Consider the following 22,026-nt stretch of genomic DNA (forward strand, 5'->3'; position numbering starts at 1 on the left):
TGCATATACCTCGAGTTGGGTTACAAGGACATATAACCTCTTGATAGACATAACATAAGACGTTGGATCTAGTGAAGTATAAGGGTTTAGTTCTAATTGCGTGTTAATTACTTTATTATCACTTAACTATGATGATTAGTGTTGATACATGTCACACCATCCTCGCCAAGTGATGTGCATTGGAAACTATAAATACTTGGCACTATTAACAGGGGGTATGGGGTGCAACATGAAGTCTTTCCTATTAACAAAAAAAGATATGTATGTTCTAGGGAATGGAAATGATCATGTTCCAAGGGATGGAAATATGTCTCCGTGATATGGGAAATTTGACGTTTGGATATGTAAGAAAGCACATTTCATGCGATGGCGATATGTCTTCATGGGATGAAAAGCATTAACATTTAGGGATAAATATTTGTTTGTATCAGGGAATGGATAGGTAGAACATTGAATTTCATGAAGGGTGGTACTTTGTGGGACCCTAGCTTAGGATGAGGTTGTAAAAGCCACATAAGCTAAGTAAGGCCACATAGACAAGTGATGTGGCAGGGTTTTTAATGTGGCACACTAATAGCATGACACATGGCATCTAGGAGTGGAATTTTTGGATGGCCAAGTGGCTTGTTTTTAGGTGACACATGCCAACATGAGGGGATACCACATGGTAGGGTAATGTCACCCTAATGTCAGTGTGAATTTGTAAGGATGCAGTGGAAGTGAGTGATGTGGAGGAGGATTTTAACATGGCAGCTAGATGGCATGTGGAAATGGCTTGTGGTGCCCCCTAGCTTAGGATTTCCACGTGGAACTGATGTAGAAGTGGGCGTGGCTAGGAACCACGTTACTGTAGAGCTTGGGTTTATGGTGGTGGTTGAAATTCATTTTCATAGTGGGGTGAAAAGTTGATAGAAGTCTTCGAGGAGATATAAGCCACAATATAGAGACTATCCCTACTACCTAACATAAACATTTGAGTTATGCCATAGATGTTAGAGTAGAATACCCTCAGGGGTTTGGTGCATTAGTGTGGCGGAATTATAATGTGGTGGGTGCCATGTTGGACCACATGTGATTTGGAAGTATTACATGGCAGATACCTGTTGACGTGGCAAGGGTTAAGGGGCCAAAACTTCAAATGGGCATAAATTTCAATCCAAAGGTTGGATTGAGGAAAAATTTATATCATCAGAAAGCTCTTAATGAGCTAAATGTGATTGTATTTTCTAATGTGCTTTATGCACACTTTAGGTGAGAAATAAATTTGTAATCCCATATTCATAATGAGACCATGGAGGTTTAGTTAATTAAAAGTAACACTTCCCATTCGACTGATATTACTCCAAGGGGATGGGAGGGAGTGTTACAAAGTAGTATTAGAGCATCCAAGTTCAAGAACTGGACTAGATGGGCTCAAGAATAGATGAAATGAAAATTTAAGGTTCACCACTAAATTTGAGGAGGCCTATGTGAAAATAAATAAAATTCATTTTCATGAGTAAATTTTCATTATTCCTATAATGTCTATTATAAAGGTCAACATATGCTTTTAAAATTGTAGAGGTCATGGGTGTTAATTTTTGTAAAATTATGATTGTAAACCTGTCGATTGGTATGGGTATAAATGTGTTGATATGCTCTTTAACTTTCTTGAAATGTGTATTGATTGTAGAATCTGACTAGTAATTGTGTGTTGACTGCATGTGTTAATACAAAAATTGGGAACTAATAGAATGACATATTTCAATATTTTAGTTTGTTTTCTAACTAAATTTTAAGTTTGTACTTGTTTTGACTACTAGTCTTGGTAAAAGGTTGATTTCAAACTTAGTGATGACATGAATATAAACATACTAATATGCACTTTTGATTCTCATAATATGTTTCCAACATGAATTCTGAATGTCTGACCAACATCAGATCAACATATATTAGGCCATCATGTATGGTGATGGCATGATAAGGTAACAATTCAATTTGTTTATGATGGTATAACTAACAACTATGTGTGTGTGGAAACACCACTACAAGGAAAAGACCATCTAGTGTAGGTTTTTATGGAAGCCCCTATAAAAATAGCCCAAAAATCCATTTGTAGTGGAGGTGGGGGTGGAGGGGGAGGAGGGCGCATGTTTTGGCAAATGAATTTTAGTAGTAAGGATCACTGCTATAGTTTTAAATTTCAAATAAATGCGGTGCTATAGTTTTAGAAGATATCCTTTTGACAGTGCATCTAAACTATACAAACACACTAGTACTTTATTATCAATACAAGCATTGGTGTTGCATATAACATGGTGCACCATAGAAAGTTTATTTTTATAAATTAAAAAACATGGTTAATGAACTAGTGCTTGAATTGTCAATAGAACTAGTTCCCTTCCCTTATTAAAATATATCGGTGCATACTAGTAAGGAGCACTGCTATAGTTTTAAATTTCGAATAAATGTGGTGCTATTTTCCAATGAAGCCATGTTGTGGTAAGCTTAACAAAATTCCCCAGGCATCTTTTAAAGATCACTACTAGGTGGTTTTTAATTTCTAAAAAAAATATCGGTGCTATAGTAAAAACACAACATCGATGTGGTACATGTAGAGAATTGCCCTGGGCGTCTCTCGACAAAAGCACCACCATATTTTTTAACTAAAAATAATGTGGTGGTTTTGGATATATCACACACTGATCCATTTGGAGAAATGCACCAAAGGAGGGTTAAATAAAAAAAACCCTCCCAACCATAATTTTCATTTTTACAATCTACAATGCAAGAGAGCTCTGAAGCACCAGTGCCATTCTTTCCAGATTCAAGTGCCTTGATGTTAGTCACCTTCTCTTGCTCACCATCCTTTTGTATCGTTCTCATTTTTTGAGGTTTTAATTTTTTCAAATCATCCTAATTTTTTCTCCATTACGTGTCCACAATGCCTCCCTGAAAACCAACTTTCCAAGAAATGTCTATGTTTCTTTGTAATTTAATTTTTCAGCGAATTAGAATTGTAAATTAGGCTAAATTTTCCATTTTTTTTCAAAATCCAAAATTCACTGTGCAGTATGTTCCATACGTTCATCTCACACTAGGTACGGTGCAACTTGTAAATTTACAGGGTGCACAATGTTTTGGTGGGTGAACATAAAGCATCATCATTGTTGTAGTGCATTTTTTAAATAAAAATGCATCAGGGAAAATGTGACAGATTGTACGTCAATGTGTTTATATTTACTAAATGCATCACAAAAATAATATTTAAAAATATTCATATATCTCAGTGCATTCGATAACCTGAATGTTTTGTATCGGTGTGAAAATATTATATGTGCACACCAGTGCAAAAGCATGTCACACTGCTATCAAAAGTTAATTCTGCGAAACAACAAAGGTGCATCATACTTAGGTGTGCACCAATATCAATGCAGTTATAGTTGAAAGAGCACCAGCACCAATGCATGACTATGTTTTGAGCACACAAGTGATTTTTTTTTAATTGAAAGTTATGTTTCCATATTTATAAATACATGTTTCATTTAATAAAAAAAATGATTTTTATGTATGAGGCTGATTTATTTTATATGTCAATAATGTAGCAAAGATGACAATAGAGGTAGCAGCAACATGATTAGGAGTAGAAGGCGAATCAATACAATATGGTCTGAACACATAAGGCTAGAGAGACAGAGAGGGATTTATACCCTTGCCCTACTACTGTAGTGACCTGAGAAATCTTGAGGAATGTAGACCTCTTCAAGTACTATAAGGAGACTACATCCCTAAAGGCACACTTTGTCCTATTGGGGCATCTGATTCGCCGATAGAGTGCATAGGTGTCGGCTTTTTATGTCGGTCCTAGGGCATGATATAGGCCCAATGAGGAGGATATACACTTTATCACAGGCCTGACTGATCACCTGGCCATTTCTTATTAAGTAGATCAAAATACTTCATGTAGGATTAATTTAACTATAATAAATTCACTCTCACCATAAGAAATAATTTAGTAAACCATTTTTATTAAATTATTTTTTATTAAAATTCAAAAACCCCGTGAGAATAATTGAATAAATCATTATTTATTTAATTTTCTCAAGAAATAATTATTAAATCATTATTTGATAATTATTTCTTAACATCTTTGATTTAATCACCTTGGAATAATTAAATAAATCAATATTTATTTATTGTTCCTTATTCTTATTTTTGGAATGATTGTTAAATCATTATTTAATAATTATTTCAAATTCACACTTTTCTTAATTCTCATAAAGTGATTAATAAACCATTTTATTTGTTAATTACTTCAACAATTTCTAAATATTAATATTTGACCATTTTGAATATATTTTCCCCCTCCAAAAAATGTAACAAAGTATTCTTAACGGTTAGATTTTGATTTTCTCAACAATATTTTATTATTTTCCAATTCCTTATTTAGCTCAATAATTTGTTATAAATAAGAGGGTTTTCCATTCATTCTTCACCATGATCATTACCAGCATCACCATTATCATCTCACAACATTTGATCTCACAGTTGAATTCCACCTTGCTTTTGGGCTTTCTGCACATTTGAGAGAGAAGAGTATGATTGTTGAAGCACAAGGACATCAAGAGGACATGTCCCATGGAGGGGGAGTTATAGACCCATGTAAATATTCTTCACCAGGTGTTTCAAAAAAATTATTGCTCATTTAAAGTCTTCTACTGGGTTACTACACTTTTCTTTAGTACTGATATATGTTTTAGGCTTGCATCATATATTTTCTTATAAGGTTTTATCATTTTTCTTGCATATCTGAAGCATAAAAGCAACCACACTTGTTGTTAGGGCCACTAGTCATCAGTGAATTAAGTGAAGTATTTTTAATACACTTTTCCAAAATCTTTACACTAATAGAAGACCTTCCCTTTCACTTTCGAACTTTTTTGTTTATTTTTTGAAAGGTTTCCTGAGACGAGGCATACATTTGACCGTCACCCTCCAAGGCTTATCAATAAGCTCCAAATGTGCATGTGGGGGCAAATGATGCCCAAGCAGGGCCTACCAAAGTATCTGGCCATGGTTTCTCCTAAGGCACTCGTGTTACAAGCTAGTGAAGATGACCATGTGTTTGTCGCATTATCGTTTCCATACACAGGGATTGATTGTCGAGGGTGTCCAAACATAATTTTCACAATGAATGAGCCTCCAGATGATAGAGGTAATATTATTTTTTTCTTTAAATTGATTTAGTTTCATTTGTTTGTTTTAATGAATTAGAATAAAATTTATTTGGGCACATTCTTTAACTTGTTTTATTAAATTGTTTAATGAATTTGCCTAATTATTTTTCTGTATGATATATTTTGTAGAAACTGGCACATTCGATGGGGACATGCCTCCTCCCCCACAGGATTTTGGAGGAGATGAGGAGATGGGCGAGGCCCAAGAGGGTGAGGCACATCATCGAGGAGGTGTGGGAATCCGAGGCCATAGATCTGGTCTATGATTTTCGATGGACTATTGCGACAAATTGGCTAGTGTTTTATTTGATATGAGAGTCTGCCCTATGATGCCTCGGAATATCACCATGGATACTATGTTCATGGGTATGTACATGTATTTTTTGCATGAGTTGATGTCTCTTATGTGAAATATCATCGGAGCTAATAGGGTACTGACATCAATGAGGGATGCAAGACAACATTATGCAACGACAGATACATCAGATGAGGGTGGTGATCATGATGATTAGGGTGATGATCATGATAATTATGATGGGGGTGGTGATCATGATGCTTCTGGTAGTACCATCCCATCGAATCATGGTTGTCAAGGTTTCGGTGATCCTTTTGGTAGTACACCTCCTCTTCATTCACTTGATGATGAGATGCCATAACTAGATGATGTGCTTTATGTTTCTCCTGATAAAGCAGACGAGCCACCTCCTCCACCTCAGATTTTTCCAGACTGCGTTGAGGGCGCCTACATAGTTGAACATCCATCATCTTCTACTCATGCAGACTAGCCACCTCCTCCTCCAACTCAGCTAAGTTTGACAAACGTTGATCATTTAGTATTTGACCATCCATCGTCTTCTACTGCAGACGAGACTGGCACTACATCTGTTTTATTGGATATTTGAGTGCACTTATTTGACTTGATGTAGTTATTTGACTCGTTTGTATATATATATATATATATATATATATATATATATATATATGGTGCATTTGTGTTTTTTCATGTTTATGTACTTAATTTTATGTTGGTGTTGCTGTGTGTATTGTTAGGTCATGTTAGATGTGTTCATTTAATGTGCTTGCAAAGAGATGTGTATGTGATAGAAGTTATTTGGCATGAAATTTATATTCATTTGAGGATGTTTGTGGTGATGATGTTAGATTACAATCTTTTTGTTTTGTTAGATGTGATCACAATGATGATGCCCTATTAGATTATTAAATTTCTCTGCTAGCTAATGACATTTATATGTGCTATAGTTATAATTAGATGATGTTAGTGAATTCGAATAAGTATCTTAGATGATGTTTATGATTGTTAGATAGTTATCATCGTGATGTTTATTTTTATGGAATAATATTTATTATAGATTATGTAATGGTGAACTTATACTAAACTTCTATATATGAAATTGCATGCAAAACGACTTACTTTTAAAAAATGAAAAGATATTTTTATAAATTACAAATTTAGTATGGTTGAAACTATGATTATAAAATTACGATAAATATTTTTCTATTACTTAGATAGTTCATTGATATTCAATATAACTTAATCAGTAAAATATTTCAATGCTGACAAGGAAAAAATAATTAAAGGTAAACTAATTTGGTTAGTTCTTAATAAGACGAAAATGTGTAACTCATTCAATTTTTAATAAAAAATATTATTAATAATAAATTATTCAAAAATAAAATTTGACTAATTCAATATTGGTTTATAAAATTCAATTTATTATTAAATTTAAAAAACTTAAGTCACAATTTTTTATAATGTGCAAGCCTAAATTAATCTTAACTCTAGATCTACAAGCATCGAGAGGGATAGAATCTCTTAAGATGCAAACCTCTTTTAGAGTGAAAATATATTTGATCCCTCTAGGTGCTTGGTAGATCCAGAGTGAAGATGGATGTAGGCTGGTATAATATATATGTAGTTGATATTGAAATATTTTAGTTATAATTCACATTCTCTACATTAAAATGTTAAAATATGCCCCCTCATAATTTTTTCATGTACGTATACATTTATTTAATTTTATTATTAATATTTTCTAAAATATTACATATCAAATCCATATTAAACATTGAAAATTTTACAAATATCCTTCATACATTGAATTAGAAAGAAACTATTAATGGATTTCTCACTAAAGCAAAAATATAAGAAAGTTTTCAATTTAAATTACTTTACTTTTCTCTATATAAAGTATCTATAAAATCATGTTATTTAATATGGACATTGAAACATTTTACTTATGGAAAATATTTTTTGTTTTAAATATCACATGCAAATGGAACATTGAATGAATTACACATAATGTAATATCAATAATACTATTTCTTGTCATGTGAAAAGAAATAGATTTCTTCCTTGTAGTAAAATGTAAATTATATTTTTTTACTCATTACATTTCTTCCTCATAATAAAATATTATTTATTTATTTATTTATTTTATTTTTTTTACTTTGGGTTACTTTATATCTCTATATAATGTTATATAAGATTAAGATGTAAATTTATGGTATTGTAATTATGATCGACATTAATTTGTTTTGTTATTACTATCTCTAATTTGTTAATTCAAATTATTAGTTTATTATTTTTAAATGTAACGTTACATGGAAACATCTCTCCCATACTGAGTTGTAGAGCGTCTCTTGGTGAAATTAATTTAGATTTAATATAACTTAAAAAAAATCTATTTGTATAAAATTTAGTTTATTACTAAAGTTATGAGATTTTCAAGAAATTTAAATTTAATATTTATAGAAACTCTTACCAATTTAAATTAGAAATTTCTCTCTCTAAAGATGGGGATAAATAAATGTGACATAAGGCTTCATGTGAAGTTACTTGTAGTTGGGTATTTGCTCTATTGGAAGTTCTCCCTTAAAGAGGCAAGAGATTTTTTTTCTAGTAATAAAGATATAACATTTTGATGTTATTTTGGTTCTTTATTTTATATTGTACTAGTTTAAATTTAACTCTGTTTAATAATAAATATGAGTTAAATAATACAAAAATGAGAATATATTAAATTTAAACGTTTGAAAAATAATATATTTGATTATTTCTTAATGAACAACTCAAAAAATATTATTTTTTCCACATACTTGTCACGAGATAGTCACTAAAATTCATGTTTTTCACATTTCTCCTAGCTAATATTACATCACATTCACAATATAAAGACATGTCTATTCCTGATAATGTGGTCCAATGGTTAGGTCGGGAGGTTTGGTCCCGACAAGTCATGTGGTCCAATCTTGGGCAGGGCTATGTATGTCTAAGAGTTTCTCTAGGAATGATTTTTTTTAGTTGAAAAAAAATGATAAAGACATTTCTACTTTAAATAAATTAGTTATATATATATATATAGACTTAGTCCATAAATTGCAAAGGTATCGTTCATGAACGAATGGAAGGATTAGAATATCTCGTTTCTTTCCTCTATTTTTATCAATATATATATATATATATATATATATATATATATATATATATATATATATATATATATATATATATATATATATATATATATATATATATATATATATATATATATATATATTTATTTATTTATTTATTTATTTATTTCACATAATCTAAATAGGAAACACAAATGCATCACCGAGTCTATTTGAAATTTAAACAAATGCCTCTTAATCACCATCACAAATTCGGTACGCTTGATATGTTCCTCTCTCATCGGTACGATCATATTTATCAAAGTAATGCACAAATAATATTTAAACACATAGTTATATCTCGGTGTGTTCGATAAGGTGAACTTTCTGTACTAGTGTTGAAATGTTATATGTGCATACCGGTGCACAAGTTTGATGCACCGCTACAAAAAATTAAATTTGTGAACTAACAATGGTGCGTCAAAGGTATTTGTGCGCCAATTTTGGTGCGGTTGTGTTTTAAAGAACACTGACTCTAGTGCATGACTTTGTTTTGGGCGTACCGATGATTTTTTTTAATTGAAATTTATGTTTCCACATTACTAAATACATTTTTTGATTAATACAAAAAAATTGTGAATCTTACCAATTATATTATAAAATGCCAAAAAGATGAATAAAAAAGAAATATACTTAGCAAAATAATGACAATAAAAACATACAAAAATAGTATAAATGATGGAATAACACAAGTACATATCACTCTCCATTATCATTATCCTGATCATCTTCCTTTCTTGGCATGATAACACTATTGTTCTCAAAAATATGTTTTGATCTAGGGTCGTATCTTAATATGAACCACCAATCCCTATCCAACACATCAGGGTAAAAAAACACCTAGTTGCAGTGTTTTGGAAAAACATAAGCCTCCCTAGCTTCATGCCGCATCTTTCTAGAGTTTATAGATATTAGCTCACTATCGCAATCTTCCTTTACATTATTCTGATCAAAGGTGTCCCACCACTTGCACCTAAAAATAACACATTGGAATGAAGAGAAGTCCAATTGAATGATCTCTTGTATTTTTCCAACGTAAGGTAATGTCCCCTACATAGGTTTTGATTGTGGTGGCTAGCATGACTAGATTGGTCGAACTCAACTTCCACTCCATATCCTTGTGTCATGCACCCATCATTGTCATCCTTAGTGCGAACATGATTTCCATATGCCCACATAGGTGGGAACAAATGCACCTATAAAAAAGTGAGAAAATCACAGTGTCATATGTCTAATAACCTAAACATAATTAAAAATAATATTCAAAGGTGCAGTATGAAGATTAAACTGTGCAGAAATAGAATATAATTGCCAAGTTGTTGCACCCAATCCCTATGTTTAGCGCATGCTCTTCAACATGATGGTAATGACCAAATGCACTGTATTTCTCTCTGACTTAATCAGGAACCCAACTATTAGGGCATGTCATTGACATATTTTCTTTCAAATGATCAATATCAGGCACGCTTCTACCATTCAACCATTTGAATTATTTCCTGTCACTCTCCCATTTCCTCCTCTTCTCTTCATACGATGCAACCCACGGTTGTGTCACTTCCATATTGTAAAGAATGAATTTGTTGATGGATACAATTTTTTAATTTTTTGATGATCAAATCAAACCAATATATATGGTACATGAGTTCAAAATATGCATTAATATCATGTTCAGTGTGAATAGTTACAATGTAGTAATTTGACAAATGATAATCCTACACTTACTCTTTATCATGTGCCTATTTCCATTTGTTTCTAGAAGCTCCCCTTCTCTTTTGTCTTCATCCCTTTTGTCATCCAAAATCGTCACACCTGGTGTGTTGTTGATCTTCTTGATGTACTCACTAGAATAATAGATAGGCTCATAAGATATATACCCCTTTTCCATAGACCCCTCAAGTTTTTCTCTTTGTCGAACAAAGCCTTTCAATTTCTTCATGTGCCTCTCTTAGAATAACATCCAATGACACGAAATGACCCAAACTAATTCAACCTTATCTAATAAGTGAATTAGAAGATGAACCTGCAAGTCCATGAAAATCATCGGTACCTCCTTCTCAAACATACAAACAATCTCAGCTATCTCTTGAGACCACTGTGGAATTATTGTATCAATTTACAGGGTAAGTTCCTCAGATAGAACACCAAAGGACACCACTGACAAAGATCACAGATCAATACACCCGTATTCTTGACGTGGTTAAAACCTTCAAAGAGGGAAATAGTCCACGAGCTGAGCCAACGTGGCCACTTCAGGCAATTTATTAATGTTTAATTGAGCTCCATGTTTCTTCTGGAGTAATATTGTTTAAAACCTTAGTAGGAGTGCGATTTACAATGAAATTTTCACAATTAATTGTTTCTACCCAAAAATTAAGACTAAGTTCTTTAGATTGAAGCATACAATTAACCATTTCCTTTAAGGTGTTATTCTTCCTTTCAGCTACACCATTTTGCTGAGGAGTATATGGAATAATATGTTGCATTTGAATTCCATGCTTAGTGGAAAAGTTGATGAATTTGTTGTTAACATATTCTCTGCCATTATCATATATTAGCTTAATGATTTGATGTCCACATTGTTTCTCAACAAAGGCCTTAAAGGCCAAGAACATGTTAAATACTTCACTCTTGATTTTTAAGAAGTATACCCAAGTGTGTCTCGATAAATCATCAATGAAAGTTAAGAAATACTTGTAGCCAGAGAATGAAACAACTGGAAGTGGACCACATAAATTACCATCTCTGCAAGATACCATAGGATGACATGTCACCATATTTTCTTTACATATATTTTTAAGGGAGCAAGAATTTAAGTCACCAAATCGCTCATGCCAAAGTTTGCTCAGTTCATCATTATGAGCAACAAATACCAAGGGAAGAGTTGATGACCCAACATTGTTAAACTTATACAACCTTGTAGAATCATCAATGATGCCAGTAGCTAAAATCTGTCTAGGATCTCTTAGGTCCTTAATTACAACATCATGAGGTGAAAATTCAATGATTTTACCTTCACCTGAATGAGTTATCTGATATATAGATAGAAGGTTGCAGGATAAGGTTAGAACACATAATACATCATTAAATTGACCATTGTCTAGCTGAATAGTTCCAGTCCCTACAACAGTAAGAGATCTATCATCACCAACATATATATTTTTGGTGTTACAATCATTTAAAGAAGAAAACATTGCTTTGTTTTTGGCCATGTGATAAGAAGCTTCGGAATCAATGAGCCACTCATGATAATGAGAAGAAGAAGATACATTTAGTGCATAACTAGACCGAGATGCTTGAAAACCACATGCAGAAAGTGTTATTCCCTAAGATGAAGTTAAAGTTGAAGAGTGCTCCAAATAGATGTTATCCTTCTTCATTGCTGCTTCCAAGGCTTCCATCTTCTTAAAGAATTTGGATTCTAAGTGGTCATCTCGATTACAAAATTAGCAACGTCTATCAGTCTTCTTCCCTTTTTTTATTTTCCTTGTCATTTTGTTGAATTGATTTTTCATTTTGAGACTAAAAGTGCTTAGGACCCTTGGTTGGTTTAGGACCATTCTTTCTAGGATGCTTCTTCTTAGGATTCTTTGAACTTTGTTGCTGCTGGGCGGCTAAGAATTTCTTAGAAGAGTTTCTAAGATTAAGAATACCAAGATGTAAGATTTTTTCTTGTTCTCTTATTAAATATTCACAAAATACATCAAAAGAGGGGGACTTGTAGGCTTGTCCTTGAGAAATAAAGGCTTCTCTAGTAGAATGGAAGGTGGAAACAAACAGAGAGTAGGTTGGTACTAACTTAGTAAGAATGGAACAAATAAGGCTACCATCTTATTTCTTAACCTTAACAACTTCCAAGAGAAGTCTAAGGGTCTTGAACTTGGAAAAAAAATATTCAATGGAAGAAAAATTATTGGGGTCCAACGTAAGCAACTCATTTTCGAGTTGATGGGCTCTAATTTCATTTTTACTTTCAAAAACTTTATTGAGTTGTTTCATTGCTTCATCAGGGGTATCAAGTTCTGTGATATGGAATCTAAGGTCCAAAGAAATAGACATCCCCATCAACCCACGTGCTTGATCTTTCTTATTTTCCCATTTGACTGCCTTATCTTCATCTTTAGGTTTAGACTCTTAGCCTAAGGCTATTCTATAAAGACCTTTACTTCTAAGTAAATCCTCCATGTAGGACACCCATTAGAAGTAGTTGGTGATGTCAAGAATAACTTGGGATGGACTTTCCATTTTAACAGAAATTGAAGATGTAGATGCTAAAACTAAGTGTTCAAATGAAATTTCTTGAAAAATTAGGCTGATTAAAAAAAAATGACTCTGAAAACGGCTTTCAGATGAGGAAGTTATGGCTTTTTGAAGAAAAGTTGTTGAAGATGCCGACGAAGTATGTGAATGTGTGGAAGTGAATGATAATGTTATATTTTTAAAAAAATACCCCCTCTTTCCAAACTTAATCTAATTAGCTCACTTTTAAAAAAAATTATGTGACCCACTTTTATAAATAAGTGAAAGTCACTTTTACAATGGTACTTTATGAGCTACCCACTAAATTGTAACTTAAATAAAAGATAAAGAGACTTTAGAATTATAAGTGACTCACTTTTTATAATGGGTGAGAACACTTTTACATAAAGTAACTTTAAAACATAAGCTACATGTGACTTTTTAAAAATTAACTCAACAAAAGGCAAGACTTGAACCCAAGATCTCTATTCTCATAAAGTAACTTTGGACCAAGTGAGCTAATTTAAAAGGTTAGTAATTTTTTGAAAAGAGGAAGGATTTTTTTTTTGTCATTGAAGTTTTGGAGTGCGTGCTTACTTGAGAAAGCCTTTTTTTTTCCTACAGAACAAAAAACCACAGAACCCAAAATGGACATGCAAAAAAACCCAAACCTGACAGCTTGAAGTTAGATTTTGCTGGAAACTAAATCTTTTCCTCAATGTTTCTGATTTTTCAAGATCACACTAAGGCGCGGCGGAATAGAGCATACGCATGAGAAAAAATCTTCCTTTATATTTCTGATTTGCGCAGATCGCTTAGAGTCACGGAGCAAAGAGCATATGCAAAAATGAAAGGTATAGATCTGATAATAAAAAACAGAGAGATAAATAAACCAAAATAAACAGAAGGATAAATAACTAAAACTGAAAATAACGACTATATACCTCCAGATCTTAAAATGACGTAGCTAGGGGTACTAGAAACTTTTTCGCATGAAATAAAGGGGGTTCCTCACTAGAACAGATGCTCCTAACACAATAGAGTAGTCCTCTCGGCCTGAAAGCGGTCAGATATAGTAGATCTAGGAAACGACCGTCGGATGCAGTTGTACCAACTTCGACTTCGGATCACCAACGGATGCAGCCCTCAACTTGGCTTCAATACCATGTAGGTATTTAGAGGGTAAGTTCCTCTGATAGAACACCAAAGGACACTTCTCACAAACAAATCATAGATTAATACACTCGTATTTTTGACGTGGTTAAAACCTCAAAGAGGGAAACAATCCATGGCCTGAGCCAAAATGGTCACTTCAGGCAAGTTATTAATGTAAAAGAAAGAAAATTTACATAAGCTTCTCTCATGAATGGTCACCTTACAAATGACCCTCCATGCTCTTTAAATAGAGATCATGGACCAATCGAGAGTTAAGCCACAGATCAAGTGTCGGTAATACCAAGGAGAGAATGAACCATAGGATCATTTCATGTCTAGAACATATAATGACTGTCTGATTGTAAGTTAAAAAACTACATAGTTGTTGTGGGGAAAAATGCCTATGCAGGATGATCCTATCCACCTAAGGTGTGACAGTGCCTTAGCAACAAACGAGTATAGCTATTCTGGTTTCTTCCTTTATGAAATGTGAAAGAAGAGAGATCAATAGACTTACCGGTGTCTTCTGTTTGTCCCTCGATTCGGTCTCTCTCCTCTTTGGGTGTTCACAGCTACTTGCCTTCTTGCTTATCCAGCTTCAACTTCCTGCAAGATCACAAGAGAACAGCTACTTGCGACAAGAGAAGAACACTACACAAAGATAGATATTCACATTCATAACTAGTTTAGGATTAGAAATAAACCAAATACACTAATACATTCACACATCAAAATACATCAGCATATAGGAGAAATCAAGATAGCTTTATTGATGAATAACAAGGTTCAGGAAGAGATACAACCCAGAGGGATCCAATCCAGCATCTCCTTCCCAGCAAGTGGAATTCCTATCTTCAGCCCCTTCAAAGCATTAAGCACCCAATGATTCTAGTCTCAAACCAACAGCAATTCTTTGCAATAACAAAATTCCAGCCTCTAGATCTCATGGAGGAGAGATCCATATATAGATGTTTGGAGAGAGGATGAGTCAGCTTGAGATCTGACTAGTGTCCTCTCCCTCTATCAGTTCTTGAGTCCACTTGGAGGCTCTTGCTTCCACCTGGAGATTTGGAACCTCTTACTCATCACCAGTCGAATTCCCTGAGGCAAGTGTCATTTTGGAAGCTTCCTGGGTTTTGACACCTTGAGAAATGAGCCTGCCACTTGTCCACTCTCGTTCAGCGTAGGTAGCCAGTGTTCTAGTTGACATTCAACGCAGGTAGCCAGTGTTGGCTTTGACATTCAGCGCAAACAGCTAGTGTAGCCACTGAAATGATCTTGAATTGACTTGTTTTTGAGCAGTTTTAGGTGGAGAACTTCTGTGAATTGTTGTGGTTTGTTAGCCTTGTTCCTCTAGGGGTAGGAACAACATGTTTAGGGACTTTGGATCCCTTAGATTATGGACATTTCATGCTCAATGCTGTAAGGCACAAAAATGTCTATAACAGTTGCCCCCTAAAGTATGAGGCTGTTTATCGGGTGAAATGCTTTATCAGGGGGATCCGAAGTTCATCCAATGCTGGGAGGAGACCTGTAATAAGATACAATACAATACATTATTTTTCATACTGCTTTCATGATCTAGCTGAGGCGGGCATTCCCATGCTCAGCTTTATAAATTCATTTTTCTGTACATAGAACAGACAATCGTCCGATGGTAGACTGATAATTTTGATGAAATTATCATCCTTTGAGTAGGATGATTATCTGCTGTAATGATGTACATGTCAATGTCTTTATTTTTCCTGAATATATATCGCAACCCGGATGGATGAAACTAGATCTGGGGTCTTCAAACTCGTTCGATCTTCACTCTAAGTACAAGTCGATCCATGTGAGAAATGTTCTGAAGTCGAACATGGAAAGACATCGCTTGATTACCGGTCAATGATGTAAACCGTTAACAAGTGCGAGAGGAATCATCGATAATGATAATGACCCTCAAGGTACAGCAGTACAATTCACGTGGTGTGAATAAAGGACTTGGCGTCGAGCACCACGCAAAATCTTTCGGTCGAAGGTCATTGATGTATACCTGTCGCCGAAAGTGAGCAACTTGCCATTATGGCATGCAAGCTTCAAAGTACTGAAGGGGTTGTTCCTAGATCAACTTCTTGGATAATGAGCTGATGTCGACAAGAAGTGATCCGTCAAAGGAGGGCCTTAATGAATCCCACATCAGTGACACGGAACGGAGCTAATGATTTTAATGGAGGTGAAAACGATCTGTGACATATGATTCAGGGTGGCAGTCATGAAAGGATGAAGGATAATGTATGTCAGTGGATGGACACGGTTGACTTTTTCTGAACGATTTCTCTTGAACATATGGCGACACTGATGCGATGAATTGGTAGCATTACCCCAAATATGGATGGTATGGCGAGACCATGGATGAGACCGGTGAATGAAACAACCCAACCCGATTGTGGTACGGAGGAAAAGTGTCATGTTCAAGAGCGACTTGCTACCATCAAAGTTTTCTTTAGTTTCTCCCAATTTTTCCCCAGTCATTGCTGACCAGTACCTCTTTATTTTTTTCAAGCTTGAGGAGGATAACATATGCTTGTTCTATAACCTACCCTTCGGGCAAGCCCATCGCTATGTTTTAACGAGCCTAGCGATAGTGAAACTTGTTCTCGTCTAAAGACAAGTTTGTCGCTATTTTATGATTTTAACGAGTCTAACGACAAGGATAACTCGGTCCTTTTCATTTTTAGAGAGTCTGAAAAGGTACATAAAGTTAACTCCAAAAGTCGTTTTTCGTCATCTAATCCCTTAAGTCCGAAAAAGTATAAAACAATACAGAAGGGATGAGTTTTCGATAGTTTTAACGAGCCGAACAAAACAAGCACTTGATCTTTTTGTGCAATAATCCCTCAGGTCCAAAAAGATTAAAATCTAGAGGAGGGATAGCTCTTCCTGTCCCTTTAACAAGCTGGAAGGCCAAGGACTCGGCAATCTTTTCATATTTTACGAGTCAGATGAAAAGAGCTTAAAGAAGACTCGTCTTTTGAGGAACGAGTGATAAACAGGGTTAGCAGCTGATTCCAGGTACAGGTTGGAATTTTCCAATCACGGCAGTGTCACAAGGATGGCTAGGTGAAATCACTCTTCGCAGCTGTTCCTCAAAATGGGTAAACAAACATATGGAGGTGAACAATCGGCCAAATGAAAAGTGGAGGTGACGGTGCAAACACGACCAAGGCTTTAATGGCTGATGATATTACGTTCATAGTGGTTATTTACCGGGATGGTTCATTTTTTATTTTAAAACGAGCTTAAACGCTGGTGGAAACACTTGCTCATTGCTTATGTTTATTTTTTAACGAGCATGAAGTCCGCGTTAAAACTGCTCGGATCTTGCGTTTATTTTTTAACGAGCATGAACTTTGTGCTAAAACTGCTCGATTACCTAGTCATATGATAAGAGTGTCTCATCAAGATTCTATTTTTTATGGAGCTTCATCTCACTAAGCTTTGCTCCGCATCCTTTCTTTATGCAAGTTAGGAAACGGCTAACCCAAAAAACAGATAAATAACCGCTCTTTGCTTGCACTCCAAAAGGTTTGCATGCCCCCAGGTATAAAGTACGATTTCAAGGTTACCTCTACTTCATTTCCGTTAAAACATTCGTTTCACCGAGAGAGGCCTACCTCTTTCAGGTTACCCAAAGATTGTCTCGTTAATATTTAAAACAAAACACTTCCTCGGCAATGTCTACCGAAATAGACAAAGGTGAGTGACGGGTCCCGCCCTCTCACATAACTTTGACAAAAGAATCTTATTCTAGAATAACCCTCTTCCTAGATGGACAGGGTACAGACTAGTCATATTCTCCCGCGGAAACCTACTCTATACCCAAAGTTTCCCTGCCGAAGCAGACCAGGACGCATGCCCCCTAGGTTCCAGTCATATCTTCCCGGATTACTCGCGCTCATCAGGAGGACGGACCGTGGGTTGAGACACTTCTTGCGTGAATAGACCATTTAGGTATGGTACATGACTATTTGCGATGCGTGATCCGGGAAATGAAAGTTGGTCCACGAGCTTGACCACTCTTCCTCCATGCGGAAAACACATTACTCTAAAGAGTGAGGAGACGATGGCTCCCATGCAATATATATAGTCTCGTCCAAGGAGTAGGTTATAATCCAAGGGTCCTTGAACGACCATCACGTTCATTTGAACAGTCTTCCCTTTCAATGTTATGGGCACATTGGGGAGGATCCCTAAAGGTCGACTGGTTCCTTTATCAAAACCTGATAGATTTCTCATTTCAGGTAAAAGCGCTGGCGAACCAAGTGCTTTCCAAGCAATAGAGGAAAGGATACTCACAGATGCCCCCTCATCAATGATAGTGCCAGCCATTACCATTCTGTATATTTGAACGATAATTTTGAATGGTATGCTTGCTGGCAACCGGGGTCTGCCTAGTTGGTTCCAGTCTAAGGACACAACCAGGTTGCTTGGTGGTGGGACCGAATAAACGGCCGGATATCGCTCTGACGAACTTCTTTCCTGCGATAAAGGAATGGTGGCATTTCCCCCTTGTTCATCAGAGTTAGTGTTGATGAAGAGAATTTGGACGGTGCCGTCTTTATTCTCCTCTGTGATGGTATCATTCTAAGATAGAGCCTCTGAAGGCAAAACCGGGTCAACTGCCGTCTCAACCTTTCGACTTTCGTCAGGCATGGATCCAGACGATTCATCTTCAATGATAGGTGCTTCGGCTGACCACCTGAGCGGGCCAGTCGGGTTCTCAACTAGTGAAGGACTTGGCAGGAGTTTTTGATATCCAGGAGGAAGTTGCGCTCGCAAAATCAGGCGATCTTCCAGAACTCTTTTAGACTCGTCTATGAAGGGACAACGGTGGATGGCGTGATCGCCTTCACACAGTTTGCAGGGAAATCTAGCTTTCCCTCTCTGTCCTGGGACTTCACTTTCACTAGTCGACGGTGAGCAGTCAACATGGCTATCAGAGGTTGATGCTACCGAATTGTGTAGACGGGGAGACCAATCCCTTAGTATTCGAGGGATACAGGGACAATCTCTGTGGAAATGGTCTCCCTTGCATATGACACATGGCGATTTAGGCCTGGTCAGTGCTGTGTGTGGATTTTTGTCAGACGACACTTGTTTGCCCCCAGTCGCTTTTGGCTCCTTCTTCTTCTTTTCTTTCTTCTTCTTTTCTTTCTTCTTCTTTTCCTTCTTCTCCTTAGGAACCTGGTTTTTTGTTTTACCAGTTCCGTCAAGCGAAGAGGAAGGAGGAGAGGAAGATGAAGTAGAAGGCTGGTGGGCAACTCTGGTCTGGTCTAACTGTTAACTTGACTGTTCAGGAATGGTGGTGTTATGAACGACATTGGTTGAAAAGAGCCAGACCGGCAGGCCAATTGTCAGTCCTGGAAGCGACAATGTGGCCATGTGGGGCGCACCAACATCTCCCCAAGAGGAGAAGGGACTAGGATTTCCACCAAGGGGAATTCCTTGGTTGCTGTGCTCCATTTTTTCAACCTAAAGATCAACGCAGGAATAGGGGTGATTGTTCCGTTTAAAATAAATTTTTAACGACGCTTAGATACAACTTGCTTTTTCAGTTTTAAAGAGTCGAGAAAAAGCTAAAGATGACTCTAGTCTCCTTCGATGTTTTAACGAGCCCGAAGTGACAAATGCTTGGATGGACTTTTTCTGTTATAGAGTCTGAAAAAGGCCAAAAGGAACTACTCTGGAGTTCTAGGCAGAGGGTGTGCCAAACTTTTCGCAAAACCGTAGAATACGTTTTAGGGTACGGGCGATCGATCTTCCTGAATGCTATGTTCAGTGCATTGCGATCAGTAGGGCGGCCGACACGGCTTCCTAAGGATAAAGGTTTTATGCCTATAGGGGTCTCCCAATATATACGCAACGGTATGTGGGAGCACAATCCGTACTGGCGCTATCGTCCCTCAGGAGGAATCACCCACCATCCACGAGATCGACAGTCACCAGGCTTAATGACGCCGGAACACGTCTCTAGCCTAGACCTCTATGTTGTGCGTTATGTTACAAAGCATTGTTAAGTTCATTCAATTCATTTTAGGTTGATCTTTTTAAAGTTTTCCTTTCAAGGTTCACCACGAGATGTATGATACAAATTCCTAAATGCAGTCTAAAGATGATAAGCAAGCTTTATATCTTTTCAACTTTGAAAATCCTAGCTACTAAGGGAAAAGAAAGACACCATCTTTTCTCAAAGAGCAATCAGCACACTCTAATGCACTTTTCCTAAATCCAACATGCAAACTATCAAATGCAAATGCACAATGCAGGTGTTTGTTTTCCGCTTTCTTAGTATTGATGCCTACAAAGAAAGCTTTTTGTACAACTTTGAATTTGCTTTTAAATGATCAATACAAACAATTTTACTTTTTCGAAATCAGAGAGGGTAGAAGAGATTACAACACTTAACGATTTTCGAAATAAAGACTTGTTTCAACACTTAAAAGAGACAAATTCAAACCAATAAGCAAAAGTAAATGTATAATCAATCTGCAAACAGCCAATGAACTCTCTTCTAAGATCACAATCAACAGATCTGAATCAAGGGCTACAGGATGACTATTTCACTGATGCAAAGGAAAACTGTAAATGACGTAAAAACACATAAAAACACTCACAGTATTTTTGTACAAAAGGAGGCGGAATCTAAGCAGAGAAAAGGAGTTATCAGACTGGTACCTATGCTGGTTACAGGCTGGAAAAAACAGAGATCAAAACAAGGCAAAATAGAGCAGAGAACCCCAGCTGCACAAGGACAAACTGGTTCAGCGCAACCTCAACACAGGGGTTTTGACATTCAGCGCAGGTAGCCTTCACGGGACCTGCGTTGAAATGCAGAATCCCTTCACTGGGTCTGCGCTGAAGGAGAAACTCTCGTTTCCCTCAGGTTCTGGGTCACAGATTGCTATTTAATTCACTGTTTCAGGCCAAATAAAAGCAACAAGCAAGGTGTAATCAAAGGGATGCTTTGAAGGGCTACTAAGATCTATCACAAGGATCATCAAATCATTTGCGAATCCATTGTTAAGATCATAGACAAGTCCAGCAATTGGATCAAAGCAGCAACTGTCTACTTTGCATCCGGGAAAGATGCAGTTCGATTGTTACTGTCAAGTCTATGAAACAAACAATGATAGAAACACAAATAAAATGACTAAACAAATGTCCCCAGCGGAGTCGCCAATTTGTTGTGGGGAAAAATGCCTATGCAGGACGATCCTATCCACCTAAGGTGTGACAGTGCCTTAGCAACAAATGAGTACAGCTATTCTGGTTTCTTCCTTTATGAAATGTGAAAGAAGAGAGATCAATAGACTTACCGGTGTCTTCCATTTGTCCCTCGATCCGGTCTCTCTCCTCTTTGGGTGTTCACAACTACTTGCCTTCTTGCTTATCCAGCTTCAACTTCCTGCAAGATCACAAGAGAACAGCTACTTGCGACAAGAGAAGAACACTACACAAAGACAGATATTCACATTCATAACTAGTTTAGGATTAGAAATAAACCAAATACACTAATACATTCACACATCAAAATACATCAACATATAGGAGAAACCAAGATAGCTTTATTGATGAATAACAAGGTTCAGGAAGAGATACAACCCAGAGGGATCCAATCCAGCATCTCCTTCCCAGCAAATGGAATTCCTATCTTCAGCCCCTTCAAAGCATTAAGCACCCAATGATTCCAGTCTCAAACCAACAACAATTCTTTGCAATAACAAAATTCCAGCCTCTAGATCTCATGGAGGAGAGATCCATATATAGATGTTTGGAGAGAGGATGATTCAGCTTGAGATCTGACTAGTGTCCTCTCCCTCTGTCAGTTCTTGAGTCCACTTGGAGGCTCTTGCTTCCACTTGGAGATTTGGAACCTCTTACTCATCACTAGTCGAATTCCCTG

Source organism: Pinus tabuliformis, chromosome 7 (genome assembly GCF_031772625.1).
Source record: "Pinus tabuliformis cultivar Carrire ecotype Pingquan chromosome 7, CPIR1, whole genome shotgun sequence".
In the NCBI taxonomy this organism is placed as follows: Eukaryota; Viridiplantae; Streptophyta; class Pinopsida; order Pinales; family Pinaceae; genus Pinus; species Pinus tabuliformis.